This window comes from Musca autumnalis, unplaced genomic scaffold (genome assembly GCF_047663935.1).
Source record: "Musca autumnalis isolate F117 unplaced genomic scaffold, ASM4766393v1 scaffold_2, whole genome shotgun sequence".
Classification (NCBI taxonomy): Eukaryota; Metazoa; Arthropoda; class Insecta; order Diptera; family Muscidae; genus Musca; species Musca autumnalis.
Window position 1 is genome coordinate 262,671,938 of NW_027411755.1, and position 20,430 is coordinate 262,692,367.

At 36.6% G+C, this 20,430-nt stretch overlaps 1 protein-coding gene across 1 annotated transcript in view; it reads left to right on the forward strand.

Moving 5' to 3' along the window:
- Window positions 1-20,042, forward strand: part of LOC141391987 (uncharacterized) — a 280,559-nt gene extending 260,517 nt beyond the window's left edge. The window contains exon 2 of the mRNA XM_073964813.1: window positions 19,808-20,042. The gene's annotated coding sequence lies outside the window, so the exon portion shown is untranslated. The remainder of the gene's footprint in view (window positions 1-19,807) is intronic.
- Window positions 20,043-20,430: the final 388 nt, after the last annotated feature.

Here is a 20,430-nt window from a genome sequence, read left to right on the forward strand (position 1 = left end):
TTCATCGAAATTGGACATATATAGCGTATGTGGTACAAAAGATACGTGAAATCGGCGGAAAACATATATGGGAGCTATATCCAAATCTGAACCGATTAAACATATACTTGTTTGGACCCAAACATGTTATGTTTGAATCCAAACATATATTTGTTTGCAACCGGTCCCAAACATATATTTGTTTGGATCCAAACATATTTCTAACATAAATTTTTCTGTGTGTGGGGGCTATAACAAAACAAACAGCAAAAAAACCAGTAAGGAAAGGATCAAAGTCGGGCGGGGCCGACTATATAATACCCTACACCACTGGGAATATGTAAAATGTATATGGGAGCTAAATCCAAAACAGAACAGATTTCGATATAATTTTTCACATTTGTTTGTAGACCAAATTCCCTTACATAGTCCAAATTTCTTCAAAATTGGTCGAAAATATTAATGGGAGCTATATCCAAATATGAACCGATTTCGATATGATTTGGCACACTTACTTCTAGACTAAATACCGTCGCACATTCCAAATTTCATTGAAATCGGACATATATAGCGTGTTTCGTGTATCAAATGCCTTAAATCGGGCGAAGATATATATGGGGGCTATATCCAAATCTGAACCGATTTTTACCAAAATAAATAGCGTTCGTCCTTTGGCCAAAAAAACTATCTTCCCCAATTTTTATGCGAATCGGACAATAAATGCGACCTGTACTTTGTTTACAAAAATACATGGACAGACAGACAGACATGCGTAAATCGACTCAGAAAGTGATTCTATGTATATCCCTAAAAGGAACTATGAATATATCTCGTTTCCTTTTGCATATTACAAACTAATGCACAAAGATATAATACCCCTTACCACAAGGTGGTGTAGGGTATACAAATTATTTTAATTAATTTCTCGTTAGAGTCGAGCTTGATGACCGATGATTTTTTGCAAGAGAAAAAGGAAAGTGGTAGATTCAAACCCACACAACCACCGCCGTTGGTAGCATCATCATCAGCTTTTTTCTCAGTCAACCTGTATGACATTCCATGACAAATCTTTTTTGGGGTAGCCTTCGGAAGTTATGAGTTTGTCTCTGAACGCTAACACGCCGTGACAACACTTTTTTATATGTTTTTCAAAGACGTGGGTTCAAACCTCAGCCTGGGTCAAGCTGATTTTTTTTAAAAAGGAAAGTCGAAGATTTGAATCTTTAAAAATCTTTATATTTGTACGTCTTTGGATTGCATCTGAGTAGGGAAGTCAAATGAGATAGGGTTTCAAAAATCCCGGAGTTTCAAAATTCCTGAACACAGATTGTTGGGATATGGTTTTTCCTCTGCCGAACTTTTTATACCCTCCGCCCTAAAGTAAGCTACAGTCGAACTTATCTATAACGTCCCCACCATTTTAGCTGGCTTAAACTTTTTTAAATAAGTTTTCCGACTCCTTGGAAAAAAAAACTAAATAGCTGATAACTTACAGCTAAATCATTCAGAAAACGAAGATCAAATCGTCAAAATAATTAAAATTTTTCTTAAAAGTCAATTAAAGTTAATTAAAAAAAAAATCCTACTATCTAAGTCGATATTTTTTGGTTGAGAAACTTTTTATCACTGGCGTAAAATTCCTTTTGGAGGTGAAACCTCTTTATGAGTATATACAGAACCCAACAACAAAGCACAAATCCGCCGTGAGTCGAACTTTTGAGTTTTGGCGTAATGAATTTTTTGCTGGAGACCCTATAAGCCATCAGAAATTAGCGTCATATCGTTGTTCGCTGTTGTTTTATTACAATTTTGGTAGAACATTTCGACCTCCAACTCTCTTCCTTCCATGTCCTTTCTGTCCTTTATTTCAAGAACCGCAATAAAAGTATCACAAGATGACATTTTCGGCTTCGAAATCGTTTGCAAAAATGTCGCCCAGAAGATTTTAGGTACGGTTCCTAAGAACACGAAATCAATATAATCTTGTTTAGAGGTCCTTTTTGTGAGGGAGTTAGTCGAAGGTGTTGTCCGCTATAGACCTTCTTGGTGCTCAACAATCACTTTAGTAGATGCCGGAAGCTGTTTTCATAGCTAATGGGCATTATCACAGGAAGTATGGACTTGCCCCCCTAAAATTTTACTTTTATAATAAGGGCCTGGAAGGCGTCTGCTGCAACAAATTTTGAAAACATTTGAGACAGGTCATTATATTGCACGTTTGCGAACAATTTTGAAATTTCCTATGGTATGTATCCGAAGAAATTGACCGATATTCGAACCTGATTTATGTCTGGAAGAAATATTTCGAGAACCAAAGTTGGACGAATCCGCTCGAGAGTTATACGAGTCAGTGAGCGTAAATTTGTTGATGCTCACAACGTGTTAGCATCTACACAAGCTGTGAGCGATAACCAATTTACGCTCACTTAGAGCAAATGGTCTCTCTTGTGAGTCACAATGCCTCCACTGCATTAGTTGACTGCTTTGAGATGGCGAGAGAAGTGTCCTGTCACACAAAAAGTCTTACTTGACAATTTTGTTTCTCTCAGAGATCTACATCTCCACTTTCGAAGTCGGAGGCATGCCTTCTCGAGAGTTTTTAATACACGATTGAACGCAAAAGTGCAACAAACAAAACTTTTGCTAGACAACATCAGAGTTCTCCATCTTATACCATGCATTTTATATGTTATATGCGACCTTTTTCGCATATTCCTTGTAACTTAAATATTAAACTAAACTGTAAGTCAGGAATAGCTCCTTCTTTTTTTCTTAGTTTTCATTTCCTGTTTCCTCTACCCATTTTCGTAGGAAAACATGTTATATCATTTATATTATTTTTCTTTTTGAAAACATTTCCTTATTTAAACGTGTTTTCATCGGCACTTGTTGTGAAGGAAAAAAGACGGGCAAAACTATCTAAAGCAGATGTTAGTAACACATTTTATTTATTTCGTGTTCTTTAAATAAAGATAGTTTTCAGAGCAAGGAATTTTTTGGCAAGCTGTTTGTTGTAAGATTGTTTCATTTTGTTGATAAGGTTGTAATTTCGTTACTTCCACGAGACAACATCCTTTTTTTTTTGACAATAGTTAAGTCATTTATGAGTATTTCGGAAATGAAACATTCTAGAAGGGTCATATTATGTTCATTTGTCTTACTATAGAATATATACCTGTTCCAGAACCTGCAAGAAATACACATTTTTACTACGACAACAATTTTTCCTTTATGTCATGGAAAAATATAATACAAATTAGTAGAGACGTGTAATACTGGAACAGACTATTTAATTCAATGGAGAAATTATAAATTTAAATTATTTAAAATATAACATAATTTCTGAACAACGTTTTGCTTTACGAATATAAGGCTTCTTACCATTAAAAATCTAATTAAAATCAAGATTTCCAATCGATTCTGCAATCCCTGCAAATGCAATATGATTTTAATTAAATAAATTCACATAAAATATTTCTTTCAATTTGACAGCCAATTTATGTAATATTTTTTCTCATTATAATGGAAACTTCGACTAAAGATATTGCCACATTTTCTAGGGTTGACATATTTGTTAGGTTGTTGGCCAAAATAAGGCCACGAAATATTGTGTGTCGTGACTTATATTAAATTTTTCTTTTCTTCTTCTCTTGATATTATTTCACCACACTAAAGCACTAAGAAAATAGCAAAAATAATTGTTAAGATTTTTGTTATCGGCATTGGAACCTTAAAGGAATTTAGCCCATCGTCGCTTTCCTTTTTTCATTTTCTTGGCAAAATTTTTTGGGAATAACTGAGAATTGGCGGCTTGTAGCGCGTGGTATGACAATGGAAAGGAATGCTTACTTAGCCCGACATGGCCTGGCTGTCCGACCACATATTGAATAAATAAAAATGTCATAATAACAAAAGTTACGACACTCAAAGTGCAAAAGCATCCAACCTAGCGAACACTCCATACATTGCTCCGACTCAATTGAATTTGTCTATATTTCCCTGTTTAGCTATCTAACGCCATAGACCAAAGACCAACCAAATTTTGCTACTGTCTTGAGATAAATGGGAAACCCAAGCGACAGAGGTCTACTGATTGTGGTTTAAAGATTTTATTGCCAGCCTTGGCAGCAGGCTCTTTCTTTGTGAGCTCAAACGGGCATTAATATGAGTATGACCAAAAAAAGAAATGAAACGCAATATTTATTCCGGCATACAAAAGAGCCCACTAAACAAAACCACCATTACCACCATCAGAAGCTCAGTCGAGCCGTATGGCAATGAAAATAGCGTTTGGCATGTGATGACAGTTTTATGATTTATAGGATAAAATTTGAAAATATTGATTGCGTTTTTCCACCGTTTTCTTGGTAATTCAATTTTTAGCCACCACTTCAACCGAAATTAAATGTAAAGGCAGTTTTTGGTTGTTGAAAAAAGAGGAATTTAAATTGAATTAAATTTGTTGCAAATGTCAGTACTGTTTTGACATGTCCTCTATACATTTAGGTGGTTTGTAACTTCGAAACGATTTTAGGTTTTAATGGAAATATAATAAAACATGTAAAAAAGAATCAGAGATGTACCCAATAGCCTGGGTGAATTGAGACATCTATGGACAGATCTAATACCAGCTACACAACCAAATGCTTTTTCCCAAATATTATGCAATTGTGTGGCCTTGTTTGGACGTATGAACTTGCCGACCAAAATATCGAGACTGTTTGGTATATATCTTAACATTTGTGAACGAATAAATTACCCAATTCAATTTGATTTGTATTGAACTTTTGCGGAGTAGGTACCTGAAGGAATGGACCAATGTTGAAAGTGGATCTGAATTTCAGATTTCTTAATTATCGCACCCACCAGTAATTTTAGTTGTTTCCTAAGGACCATTGTGTCAGGAAGAATAGAGTTGCCACTGACATAATATCGCAGAAAACAGGATCACCGGGGTAAAATTTCAAAACGATCTTAGCGATCGAAGCGAAATGTTGAACTGTTTTGAGGAGGTATCCGAAGATGATGTCCGATATAGACCCTCTGGGAGGTTAAGGTACATTTGAAAGAAATTTTAAGATGTGCAAAGTTTTAGTCAAATCGGATACTCATTTCGTAAGTATTCGTGTTTATCAGTTTAATTGATGCTGACCCGGTTTGTTTTACAGCTTTTGGTCCATTATCTCAGGGAGTACGGACTTCCCCCATATTCCTACTAACCTATTTTTTTAAGAAATATTGCGATGTACAAATTTTTTACCAATACCCATAGTGGCCGTAAGTGGCCGTAAGAGTTTTTACAGTTTTCGGGCCATTTCATCTAGAATTATTGGCTTGCCCCTAAAATACTTGTATCGTCGTAATAGGTGCAGCGAATACAAATTGTTGCAAGAAAATCAAAGCGATTCGAGAGAGATTCTTTAATTGAACTTTTTTAAAATTTTGTGTGAAAGGTAGCCAAAGAAGTAGACCGACCTCTAGTCCATATTCGAACCCGATCTATGTCTGGTTCGAGTGTGGGCTATGTGCAAAATCAAATAGGTTGCGGTCATTCACAGTTATCGTCCCCACTATTTAAGCGTTAAGTTTTGAACTTTGGTGGAGGAGGTACCCAATGAACTCGATCGATATGGCCCATCTTCGACAAAATATTACGTAAGCGAAATTAAACTTTTCTAATAGGCGAGCTCAGAATATGCCTCAGCGCTAATCGAAAGCTTTGAGATGTCGCCCTTCACATGGGCGTGTCGTTAGCAAGTTTCAATTTACAATGTCTGTTGGTTTTTAGATTGTCAGTCGTCTGACCAAATTGTCTGAAACGGATTTCGTCCAAACCCACTTGGGGTCTAAAGCCATTTTTGTCGTATGAAAGTATATATACCCTCTTTGTCCTAAAGGTTGAGGATATGGAAATATAATCGAACTATACTCTATGAAATGGAAAAATCTCCCCTTGTCTCTTCGGAGATGCTCGTGCGCTCCAGCCAGCCAGACGGACATGGCTAAGTCGACCCCAAATTTGCTTGGGATCTGAATCCATTATTTCGCTGAGCCACATTTTGGTCGTATACCACATGAGAATAACGTATGAGAATTTTAAACCAAAACTACATACCGCATTGTTCGATTCATGCTGTTGCCGGACATTTGTCCAATGTACCGGAAAAAAAACTTCACTTTGGAAATACTTGTTAATTAAATTAGAGGAAATGAATGGTCAACTTCAAATCTGTTACATGCATAAAATGCCCTTATATGACGCTTTATTTTGGGGTGTGGAACTTTATAACTGTTACCAAAAAACCCTTCCTAACCGTTGCAAAAAACCCATGAACGATATGATGAAATGAAAAAAGTGTTCTTTACTGTTCTTTAGACCCTGCGTCTGTTAGGCTTGTTGTAACTTTGCTTTGAGTTGTTTACGAATATGGACATCCTGCTGCACATTTTGGTTTTGCAAAGGAATTGTGTATTTATTCAGGCCTTTAGCCAACAATTTTTTGTCCCACTTATTTTTGCCAGTAAGCTTGGTAGTGTGGTCTATGGCAAAGGCAGAGAGAACAGTAGTAGTGGTAGGCTTGTTGTTTGGTCACACATCGTTGTGTGTTGGGCCCGAATGAATGGTCCAAAGTTTTACAATGAAATAAAGATTACATGAATGAATACAAAGTAGGACTCTGTGCGGTGAGAAGAGACAACAAAAACCATGCAGGAGTGGTCAGCGTCATCAACTCCACAATGATTTGATACATTTTTTTTTTCAACGCCATGGATATTCTACAGAACAACACCCACAATACCGTATATGCAGACATATACATATGCACCTCACTAGACATAGCATAAAAAGCAATGGATGGCTCCCAAAAGGATTTATGCTGGCCGGCAAAAAAAGAGGAGAAGCAAAAACAAGAGAATAAAGTATCTCAAGTTTTGGCAAGCATATCCGTTAACAAAGGCCGGGATACATGCACGAAACGGTTCTTTGTGGTGCGTTATGATGACCAACTAACTATAACCAAGTCTGAGAGCTAACAAAAAGCGTTAACTGTAACTTTTTGACTTTGTGTAAAATATATGTGTGAGTGCATGTTTGTGACCACCTCCTCCCCTCTTTGGTTTTATCTTTATTAAAGCAATACACAGCCTGGAAAGTTGAATGAACAAACGTTGCATTTTATAACACAGTCCGGGATTTTTTAATAACTGTAAAAATGTGAAATTTATGGTTACTGATCTCCATTTGTTTAAACAGAAAAAATTAACACATTTCTGCATAAAATACGAACAAATATTATAAAATAGCTCATTTGCAAATTAATAGTTTTGCACAAAACCAAAACAAATTTATTCATAATTGTGTTGGCGGTTTTGTGGTGTTGGTAATTGCAACAAATGTGAATTAATTGTTTGCGCCATTAAGGGCGTTATCACAAAATATAGAAAAATAGGGTTAACCCTATCAACTACTCACCCAGTGAACTTCGCAGTACACAAACTTTCAGCATCCCAATTTCCATTTTTCAGACAAAACTCAATTTAAATGCGGCCAAGATCGTTTTGAGGTAGTTGGTGTTTTGTTGTTGGTATGGTTTGTAACACAAAAACACCATCTGTTGTTGATAGTTTTGTTGTGGATCTGTAGCAGCTTCAGGCTCTTCTTTCCTTTTAAGCCATAGTGTTTTTTGTTTCGTTTTTTTTTTCTGTGGGACACGAGGTGCAATTGCTGGTGCTTTGTAGTTAGCGCTGCTTTACCATAATTAGAAAGTGTTGCTGGAAAAAAATTTAAAGGCGGATAAAAGGTTTCACATTATTAAATCTGCATAAAATGGATAGTTAATATTGAAAAATGTTTGAAGTCAAAGAAGACATCTTGCAAATGACAATTCAGAAAGAATTTTGCACTATACGAAACGCATCGGTTCTCTGCGCTACTCCACAGCTTTCAGATGTCATCCTGCACCGTTAGCAGGTTAAAATTTATAATGTTATTATTTATTTAGAGTGTAATTTGTCTGACCAGAGGGTTTTCAGAATCGTTTGATTTCCCATGCTGTTCCACCTTACACCAATTTAAGTCTCAAACTCAGATATTGCTTAACTCAGATTTGTCTTACCTTTACAACATGTATATTAAAAAGGAATGAACGACTCCCAACGTTCAGCATCCGTCGTCGTCGATGATTTCAACCCAACTGACAGAATAGGAAATATTTAAGTATCGATTCGAATTGTGGATTGACTTTTATTCAATGGGACAATTTTGGAAAGCAGATGTTTTGGTCTTCAGTACATGAAAATCCATTCTATATCACCTCATCCAAACCAGCACCCAGCAAAATAAATATTATAAATCTCCTTACTAACCCATTATTTTGGCAGGGGAATGTCGCCAGAAATAATTAGGAATTTGTTATACCCTTCACCATAGTATAGAGGATACACTAAGTTTGTTTTTCCGTTTGTAACGCAATGAAATAATCATTCCCGACCCGTTAAAGTATATATGTTCTTGATCAGGGTAAAATTTTGAGTCAATATGTGCATGTCCGTCCGACCGACCGTCTGTTTTAATCACTTTAGCATTCACACAAATGGAGATAGGGCGCTGAAATTTTGGGAAGATGCATTTTTTCGGGATATGTCAAGTTCGAAGATGGTCTATATCGGTTAACGTTTTGGTATAGCCCCCATACAACAGTACCGCTCGATTTCAGGTATTTTGAAATTTTTAATCACATTTTCAGACCGAATTTTCTATAATTTGAGATTTAGGGTTCCTAGCGACAACAAAACTAATATTTCACAAATTATGGACATAGGTCCATGTTTTGGTATAGCCCCAATATAACGGTACCTCCCGATTTTCTGTATTTTGAGGATGTTAGCGGCAAGTTTCAACTGAACTAGCTGTAATATGACATTTGAGGTTCTCAGTGGGCACGAAAGTTCACCACCCAAAATCGTCAATATAGGTCCATGGTTTGTGTATAGCACCCATATAACGGTACCTTCCGATTTTCACTATTTAAAGGACAATTTTTAACCAAACTAGCTGTGATTTGACATTTGACATCATCAGTGGGCACGAAACTTGTTCTATAAAAATCATCAACATAGGTCATTTTTTGGTATAGCCCCTACATAACGGTACTTTCCGGTTTTCAGTATTTTGAGGTCTGCATTGGTCGACGGAAGGACCTGTAATTTGAAATTTGAAGTTCCCTGCAGCCACAAAACATTTCCACCAAAAATAGTCAAGATTGATCCACTAGCTCCCATACGAAGATACCATTATTTAGACAGTTGGGGAATCCGTGGTCGAACGTTTTTGCACCTAAAATTATGGACAGGAAATAAAGCTAATTATTCCATTTTATTTATTAATATTTTATGGTGTAGGGTATAAAAAGTTCGGGCCGGCCGAACTGAACGTCTTTTTTACTTGTTGACCACATATGTATATGTACATATGTAGCGCGGCGTGTAGGACCGAAAAATTAATTAAATTTTTTTTCGAATTTTACAGACATGCCTTTGCTACAGTAATGGATTAGTAAGGATAATTGTAATAAGTTTACGCTCGGTAATATCGATCTTAACCTTTTACTGAAAATATGGCAGTGAGTAAGCTGGAACCTCTCTTTAAAGAACACACTTTCGAAGGTATACCAGTTGATATTCAAAAATAGAACAACCCTTTTTTTATCAAATCAAATTTTTATCAAATCAAATTACCCATGATTTTTATTTTGCTTGCTGTTCAAAGTGCGCACTTGGCCTGTCGGTGTATGTCAATTTGCTCACACACACAATTTAAGAAGAGAGCTTTTGTTTTTGTTTTGAATATTTTCAAAATTACCAACCAGTCTCTATTGAACATTAAATGAGGAAGGTTCTGTTTTCGATTTTGTCTATCAATTTATATGCGTACACTGAAAAAATGAATGAAGATACTGAATACGAATTTTTATTTGCCGAAAATTAATACGGCAAATTAGAGTGTTTGGTTTGTCGGCGCACTTTGGCGCAACAAACTATAACATCAACAGTCATATTTGGTCAAAATAAAATAATTCTTCTACTTTAAATTTTGAAACATAAAATAAAAAAATTTTACAATATTTCTCACAGTCTACAGAGGCAAAATGAAAACATTGAAATTTGTATATTTCAAAACCAACACAATAACAAAATGTATTTGTATGAGTGTGAGCAGGCCTATTGTAAATGGTAAACAGAAAATTTTGAATCCAAAAAATTAAACGAAGAGAACGGTTGTGAAAATAAAAAATAATTTTGTAAAAAAAATATAAATTATTTGTGTTCTAATTTATTTCGCATACAACTCACGCTTCAGTTTCCATACTTTTTATAGCCGAGTCCGAACGCCTTATCTTAGAACACCACTTGTATAGTTTTGCAATGCTTGCAAGATGGGTGTGCCTACCATTGAACCATTCATCATATATTCGTGTTAATTTTCTGATGGGTAGATTGGGGTTTTTCGTACTTTATGCAACACATAGCACTTCACTTTTTGTATTATTTCTTTCGCATGTTTCGTTCAAATATCTACCACGTATGAATGAATGAAAACTAATATCATGACATTTAAGAACAAATCAGATTTAAATTATGATGTACACGTTCATCTACTTGTCCATCTCAGATGGCTTCTGTCTATTCAACTCAGAACATCTCAATTGCAGACGTTGTAATCGTTAGCTGATACATCCGACTGCATCAAAGTATGAGGAGGAGAAGCAGCAGCTGAGAACAACAATTAACAAATTAATCACTCTCTTGAACACCCACCCAAGAAACGAAAGTCATTTGATATGTTTACGCAACAGAAATTAACGCCTACGCTTGGCATACGGTGACTAGGACTGACGAACTACCTAGTTGGCTGGCTATCTGTCTGTTTCGCTGATCGAGTGCAGCGCTGAACGAGTTACACTGATTTTCACATGATAAAAACAATTAATGATCATATCATTTTAAATTAACTGCTGGTTACCAGTTACTGTCGGTTGGTAAAGCTAAGTTAATAAATTGTCATTTTATAATCGTTGTCAGCAGCTGCGCTGAACTTTGTGTTCAGAACATCGCACAACATAAATTGAGATCTCTGTGCAAGACACTTGAATAGAGAATTTTAAGAGATAAAATTGCAAGAGTCCCCAGAGATTTACTACGCGATTTGAGGCATATTGAAGGTTATGGCAACAACGCCAGCTAAATCCAGATGTCAATTTTGATTTTAGTTAGCATTTTGTGGTCGACAATAAAAAACTGCATTTAATTAAAATTCTTAATCTCAGAAGCAAAGATCATGGCTCAGCATCTAAACATGACAATATTTGAAGCGATTATGGATTTTCATAACTGGTATTTGTTTGTTTGTTTGTTTGTTTATATCAAAGTCAAGAAAATGAGAAAAGATTTTTCTATGGCATGACACACATACTACGAGTATCTGTTTTTTGTGAAATCAAAATGACAAAAGCCAGACGAATCTCGGTTTCAGTTTTTTTATGTTCTGCATCTGCTCATTCAAGTTTATATTTCCCCAGAGAATAGAAGTTGGTGTCGGTTATGGTGATGTTCTTGTGTCATGTTTAACTATCAGCTAGTGTTGGAAGAGTTGACATAGTTCCAGTCAGATAAACCCACCCAGCTGCTGCTGCAGCCGCTCGGGTGTTCTTTGAAACAGTGTTATGCGAATTTGTACTCACACTTGATAAATGACATGAAATGATTGTTATGTCCAAAACTATGGTCATTTTTATTTATGCCTGTGTGTATGAGCGTTTTTTCTCATGTTGTTGACCATGGCTTTGATGTTCAACAATCATTTTTATTACAATGTCTTTGGACCATAGCACATGCATGGATGTCCTTCTTAGGGAAGCATGTTTGTATTTGGGTTGAGAGTATTAAAAGTACTCAGTGCTCGGAAGAAGCTAATGGTTTGAAATTGGAGTTTGACAATTTACAATTCTCAATATTGTAGTCAGAATTCAAACAAGTTGCAGTTTTATGCTGTTGTTGGTGTAATAGCAAGGCTCTGGATCAATCTCCAGCTGTAGCAATGCAGCAACATTGCTGTACTGGACTTAGTTGAGTAGGATTGGGAGGGAAGTAGAAATGGTGCAGATGTTTTGCACGGTGTTATCAATCTTTGCCCTATCGGAATTTAGAAGCACGCCATTCCGTGCCTAGTTGAGATAAAACTACTCTCCTCAGCTGCCATAGATGGGGCATGTACTGTGAGGACCGCATTCACTGCATCTGTTTGAATGCTATCCCAACCTTCTTGATTTAAATATATTCCTCGAGCCTTTCGCAAATGCCATCAGGGAAGGCAACCGACGTCAAGATCGTACAATAATTCACATATATGCCGTCTGGAGGGGTTGAAATACAGGAAAGGTATAGGTTAGGGCGATATCACCCTACCTTGGAGAATTTCAATGTTTAACACTTGACCAGAGGGTGGTATGCTCAAGTCCTCAAACAGCGAGGAATGCTTGACAGTATCAAAGGCTTCTGATAAGTTGAGGGTCACCAACAGTTTCCTATCGAAGGGATTATTATTGTCCTTGACTAGCGTGGAAATGGCGTGCTATGCTGCTTACGGAACCCATGCTGATGTTATCGGCAACTGGATTGCTATTTCTGATGCTGGAACGACAAAAGCTAAATCGGTCTGTACGACTCACCTTTTCCGGCATCTTTGACATGCTTCCCTAGCGGAACCACCCAGCCCATTTTCCAAACTTCGGGCATGATGTGGGTTTCTAGCGACAGGTTAAAAACTTTGGTGAGATTACTCAACTCTCGGCTATTCCAGCTGTTTCAGTATTTCCATGGAGACTACATCCGAACCCATTGCTTTGGATGATTTAGCGTTCCTAATGACATTTTCAACAGCATATATTGTAAATCGTGGAGGTTCCTCCTCGAAGGAAAAGATCTAATACGACATGGTACTCTTGTCTTTGACCCGTCACTCCCTTGTTCCGCATATGCGCACCGACCAACCCGTTAAATTCCAGTGTCAACTCCCTGACTCTGGGATCACTGAGGTTGGCTCGACAATTAATGATGTCTCGGATCGTCTCATCTGCTAACCGAACATCGGTGATCGGTGAACTCTCCAAAACTAGGCCAGTTAGCTTTTCCGAGAGATAGTCTGACCCAAGAGAAACGCCTGGTTGCCCGGTGACGTTATATGTCAGATATTGTGACATGATTGTTATATCTGGCGAACTCCGTTAAGGGGTGTTCTCATAGACTGTTCAAAAAATAGAGTTATCAATCTGCTCACCCAATACTATACCCCCTGATTATTAACTAGCACCTAATGCCACAAGTCATAAGGAGTATTAAAGTCCCCTAAGCCGGTTATGACCTTTCAAAAATGGACTAATGTTGCTACTATAACCTATAACAGCTATTTATCGACGAGTTGTATATGTTATGCAATTTTAACTCTGCAGTTCCACAACATATTGCTACCCCCATACATTCCATGTACGGGTCATTAGCAGATAGGTCTGTATTGAACAGACTGGTGCAATAGGAACGCTGTTGTTGTTGTTCATTCAAGCAGCATGCAGAAACATATTCCCCGTTGTAGTCCCTTACACAGACGATTCCAGAGCAACCCCTGATGTGCAGCACCTCCCGACATCTATTGCATCTCAACGAAGCCTTGGTGTGGTGGATGCGGGTCTGACAAACCGAGCCTGGATTTTCCTACGTCCCGGCACGGACCAAAGAATCCGGAGCAGGCATTCCAGGATATGCGTCCAACACAGGGAAATGATGCATTTATAAATATACTGGCCGGAACACAGATGTTGTGTGTTAAGGCAGACATAAACGCTTCTCAATTTCGCCCATCTATTATAGAAGTAAATGCGAACAAACTTATTTTTGTAACCAAGGCTTAATACAAAGAAAAAGTGTGATCTGATACTAAGCCTAAGGTTTCCAAAAAAGTTCAAATGGGAATTTTTTGTTTCCCGCAATATAGGTTGCCTCCTAACGTAAGCTTTCAAAAAGCCGATACACAGGTCTTCTACTTTTTGCCCGTCTTTCATAATCTACTACGACAATTGAAACAAAGAAAACCCGCGTTCAAAATTTCTTCCTTCATTTTGTCTTAAAGGACATTCGGTTTGAGGCAGGTTTCACTGGTTTCGAAGATGGTTTATATCGGCCCACTCCTTCCGGTTCCTCCCCCACAAAAGCCCCCAAATGTTAGGAAATTTGTACGCACAATAACTCTTGAAGGAAGTAATCTAGCTCATCGTGAAATATTTTCCAGACTTAGATAAGGTTCCAATATGGACTCAATCGGACCACTCCCTCGATTACATCCCACACAAAATTTCGGAAAATTTCAGTTTAAGACCTGCTCTCGAATCGCTTTGATTTTTGTTGTAACGACTTGTATTCACTGCCCGCTCTCGAACTGATCAACCGATTTGTTCCAAAATTTAGCCTTCGTCGTATTCTGTCCAAATATAGATTCAGTTCGAAAATGGGCAATACCGGCCCATAACTTCCAGCACTTCCCCCAATATTTAAAAAATTTCACTAAAATGATATGCACGATATCTCTTCAATGAGGCAACCAATTTGGTCCAAACTTTGAATCTACTAATATTTTGTCCAAATTTAGTTTTAATTCTAAAATGGCCATATCGGTCCTCCTCTTAGGGTACCTCCCCGCCAAAAGTTCAACATTTTTGTCTAAATGCAGTTCAAAGATCCTTTGAAAATTGTTACCCATGCTGTTCGTTGTGGTCCCGTTTACAGATATATTATGTTTTTCCATGCTTCCAGGAAAACTGGTCCAAAAGTTATACGATGACCCACTGAAATGACTAGTGGGTGCGATATCTATCGAAAAGATATGACTCCCAAAATAGGATCCACTTCCAAAATAGACTATGTCTGTCCATCCTTTATGTTCCTCCTCCACAACACTTTTGAACTTTAATCCTAATTGACATTTTTGTCTACAAGTTCAAATGTCCATACATTTGATCTGTTCGTTGATGAAAGTTTCAGTTCACGAAGACTGATTCTTTTCTACTTGTTAATATAATATTTGCTTACATGTTTTTACAGTTAGATACATATTTTGGTGGCTTTAATGCTTTTAGTTCAATGAAAAAATAACATCAAGCATACAAAACCCTTTTTTTTTTTCAATAGCTATTTGGTCAAAGTTATTACAAATCCAATCACAATTTCATCATATGCCTAAAAAGAAGTCTATTTCCTCAAAACAAATATTCGCATATGTGGAAAACAACTTTCCTTCAATATTCTTCTGTTTTATCTGTGTTTTGATAGGTGTGTGTATGTGCGTCGCCCGTTTTTCCTTTTCCTTATCTTTGTAATGCTTTGAAATATGACCAACTAATATGAATTTATTGTGGTTTGAAAGTAGTCAGTAGGCAATGCTAATAGAGCCATAAATTGTGGCCCAAAAATTCACATTGTCAGAAGTGGACGACGACACTACGGGCATTACATTGGGTTTTGTCTTTGAAAAATTGTTGGCAATCAAATGTGTAACAAATAAATTGCTCAATTTTATCAAATATAAACAATTCGAATTGAAAAGATTTCTGCTGCAGGTTTCTAAAATGCGGCTCCATTGAATGGGAATTGAAGGAATAAAATAATAGTAATTTTAAACAAGTGAGCAAAGGCTATAGTCGGGACGGGGCCGACCATGTGATACCCTACACCACTACCCCTGTGCATAAGCTTTTCACTGGTAAACATTTCTTTTAGGGATATAAACCGACTACAACCAAAAATAATATGCCTCTTTGTCTCTGGGACCCCCATAAGCAACTAAAATTTCGTGACCATCCGATCAAAATTACGACCTGTAGCTTGATTGCAAAAAAATGGAAGAATTGGATGCATTACCGACTATTGTGGTATCTCCCTTGTTTGACCACCTTCGCCAACCTGCTTTACACCAATGTAAAGGTAATATTTTCTTCTTCCATTGACAGGCTTTGTCGTTGGAATACCCCTACTAAAAGCCAATATATTCACAAAGAATAAAACTTTGAATTTGTCTCCAAATGAGTTTTTCCCCATTCCGACCCCTAAATATTATCCGGCTATCACCAAAATCAATAGGCTTCTTCCTATGTGGGACCCGCATCAACTCCCAAAAAATTCGTGACGATCCGATTAAAATTGCGACCTGTAGCGTGATTACAAACAAATCGGAAAATTGGATGCATTACCGACTATTACGATATCTCTGTTGTTTGAGCAGCTACGACAACCTACTTTACATCGTTGTAAAGGTGATATTTTCTACTTTCCTTGCCAGATTTTGCTTTTGATATGCCTCTTAAAGAAACAGAGATATTGGCTTTGAAATAAAACGTTGACCTTTCTCCAAAAAAGCGTTTGCCCATTCCGACCCCTGAATATTATCCGACGATCATCAAAATCTATAGGCTTCTTTCTTTTTGGGACTCCCATTAACCCCCAAAATTTCGTGACCATCCGATCAAAATTGCGACCTGTAGCGTGATTACAAAAAAATCGGAAAATGGGATGCATTATCGGCTATTGCCATATCTTTGCTATTTGACCACCTGCTTTACACCGTTGTAAAGGTGATATTTTCTACTTTCCTCTCCAGGTTTTGCTTTTGATATGCCTCTTAAAAAAACAGAGATATTGGCTTTGAAATAAAATGTTGACTTTTCTCTAAATAAGTGTTTGCCCATTCCGACCCCTAAATATTATCCGACCATCACCAAAATCAATATGCTTCTTCATCTGTGAGACCCCCATTAACCCTGAAATTTTCGTGACGATCCGATCAATATTGCGACCTGTAGCGTGATTTCCAAAAAAATGGGATGTATTACCGACTATTGCGATATCTCCGTTATTTGGTTACCTACGCCGACCTAGTTTGCATCATTGTAAAGACGGGATCTTCTACTTTCATAGTCAGGCTTTGCTTTTGGAAAATTTTCAAGCAAAGCTGTGATATTTGTCAATATAATTAAAATCGCAAAAATGAAAATTGGGGTTTTATTTGCTACTATTGCGATATCTTCGTTGTTTGATCACCTATGAGCACCTACTTTACATCATTAGAAAGGTGATATTTTCTGCTTTCATTGTCAGGTTTTGCTTTTGGTATACCCCATATAGAAGCTGAGATATTGGCTTTGGAAAAAAACGTTGTCTTTTTATCCACCTAAGTTTTTTGCCCTTTCCGACCCCTAAATATTATCCGACCATCACCAAAATCAATAGGCTTCTTCCCCTCCGGGACCCCCATCAACATCCAAAATTTCGTGACGATCCGATCAAAATTGCGGCCTGTAGCGTGATTACAAGGTTTAGATGGACAGACGGACGGACGGACGGACGGACACACATAGCCAGATCGACTCAGCTCGTCGAGACATTCATTTTGATATATATAAGTATGGGTCTACGACCATTATTTCGATGCGTTACAAACTTTTTGGCTAAAACCAACTTATAATAACCTCCCCACATAGTGGTGTAGGGTATAAAAACGATTTAAAGTATATCGATAGTTAGTGCGATTTTATTAGACTTTGATACATATGTACATGCATTAGTTGTTTGAGCAAGGTCCTAATATATAAGAAGAGATAAGCAGATGACCACTCACATTCTATATTAATATAAAATAAAACATTTCAATAGAATTGGGTCATGTTTTCAATTATAAATTTATCTACTATGCATAGCTTAGATTTTTATATTATTTTAATTAAATCTCTAAATATATCACTATGTTATATAAAATCCTTTAATACATATGTATGTTTGTTACTTCAAATCCCAATGTGAAATCTATCAAGTGTTCCATAAATTTCTAAAATACCACTTTCACACACAAACTACTTCCATGATTTTTACAATAATTCTACATTTTGGTTATTGGAATGCTAAAAATGTTTACACAAAAGTCCAATTCCACAATATTACAACATCAGCTTTGGGTTATGACTTTATTGAGAAATAAGGAATTTATTTATTATTTATGCATTCCTCAAACATTGTGGTTTCATATTGGGTAATACACACGTTTTTGTTGTTGCGCCAATTCATGCACATAAATTTCGTAAATAACTTATTTTGTCATACAATACCAGTAGCTACCAACATGTGATAGATGCCACATATCCTGGTATGAATGTCCTGAGTAGTTTTATGTCATCAGCATTATCTTGTGGCTGCCAAATGCAATGATAAATGGAGCACTCCAAGCTCTTGATTATTTTTATGTACATGTTTTCCAGCACAATACAATATATTTTAATAGAGTTGCCATTTTTGAGAGTATTATAAGTTGGTTTTGGCTGAGAAGTTTGAATGTGTTGAGGAGCTGAATCGATATGGCTATAAATATCGTCGTACAAAAATTTTATTTTTAAAAAATTCTCTATAACTATTTTTTTTTAACAGATATTTTTCTGACTTCTGGCAAATATGTTCTTTATACTATAGCTAATAAATCTTGTCAAAAATATAAATATGTTCTTCAGTCAAAGCCAATCATTAAAATGCGATTATCTCAAAACTGGAAAATGGCATATGGAACACTTAAGCATGACACCAACGATATGTCCTTTGTTTTTATGGGCTACATAATTAAGATTCAAGTTAACTTGTTGTAAACAGGCAACACTGTATATATATTTATAACTCATTCGATCCAACAGGAGCATTAGAAATAATTATTTGTGGAAACAAGTGCAACTAAGCCAGTTGACAAACTTATTAACAATTTAATAAATTACAGTTTAAGGAAGGCTAACGAAACTTTCGTTGTTTGCTGCATGGCTTACTAATCATAAAATGATTTTCGACACCAATACTACTTGCATTCGGTTGCTCTCGTTGTTGTTGTTGCATTTGCTGGCCGTAAAGCCTAACATAGCATAAAAATGTCTTATTGCCGAAAGCTGTCAAATAGACAAACGAGCTGTCGCCTTCTCAGATGTATGGCAATATGCCTCATGGCTACGTAAATTTCAGCCAAACAACGCCATAACAATCACAGACCATTAAATGAATTTTACCACCTGTCCGGCTGTGTGTGTCTGCCCATTTGCCTAGGCTGTTGTGGTGTTGTTATATCATTCACATAAGAAGAAATCGAAAAAATATCCTGTTGAAATGAAAAATGTACCAGTCGAAAAGGCAGCCAGGCTGGTCGTAGGTTTTTTATATGTACCTCACAAAGACATTTTTGTTGTTGTTGCTGTTTGATGACAATAGACCAAGTCATGTGAAAACTGAAATTGAAAAAAGGCTCACTGGTTGTTATATTTCATTTGGCAGGAATTTGTTCAAATGCACAGTATTTCAAAATCAATAAATTCCCATTAGCCACAATGTAATCCCTAGCAGAGATCATTTGTAATATTGGGGAGGTCTGTGGCCTATACCAAAAGAAAAGAAGCAAAAATGAAATACTAGGCGAAATATCATTGGACCACAACTAAGTCAAATGAAAGCGAAACATGCCAATGATTGCGGACTAAAGTAAAAGGTGTTAAGGAAGTTATGACAGACACATGTGCTAATGCGGCAATATAAACCAATCCATCACATACACATGCACATACATAAGAAGCTTTAAAACACTTTAAGTTAAAGTTTCATGATCTGTTGCATGAAATGTTTTGTTTTTTTTTCTGGGAAAATTTTTTTATTTGAAATTAAATTAAAATTGTTTTTCTTTTCCTTTTTTCTTGGTTTTCTTCGTTAGGACGATTCGGATAACATCTACTCACGTTATTACGTGCCGGTTACCGTGACCCGCAAACAGGAGGAAGAATTAGGTTCACCCACATCTGTATTGGAGTCTAGGCGACAATATGCATTGCAGCAAAGATAAAATAAAGGTAAGTTGAAAGGAATTCAAGTAAAAATTTTTATTGAATTTGCATCAGTTTAATTAAAAGTTTTGAAGTTGATGGATTTTGACACATATGTACAACCAATAGCACCGCAACTTACACGCAAAATGCCTGGGGTGAATTCTCAGGCTGGAGAAAGTCAAGTTGTCAACATTGCCAAAATAAACAGGGGAGACTTCACTCATATCTCATAACTCAATGATATTTGCCCTACATGTAACAGCCAAAGCCGGTGTGTTTTAAGACAACACTTGAAGACACAACACTGAAGAAATTTCACCAACATTGCACTACTGGGTAAAAACCTCTCAGCATAATATTAGCTTATATTTTCAGAGTATTTTTCAGTCATGCAAAAAATCAGTACATGTCTCTAGTCTTCTGCTCTACTCCAATAACCAACACCACGTTTCAAATTGTACTTCTTTATTTCATAGATAATGAATAAGCCACTTGCCTTCATAAGCCACTT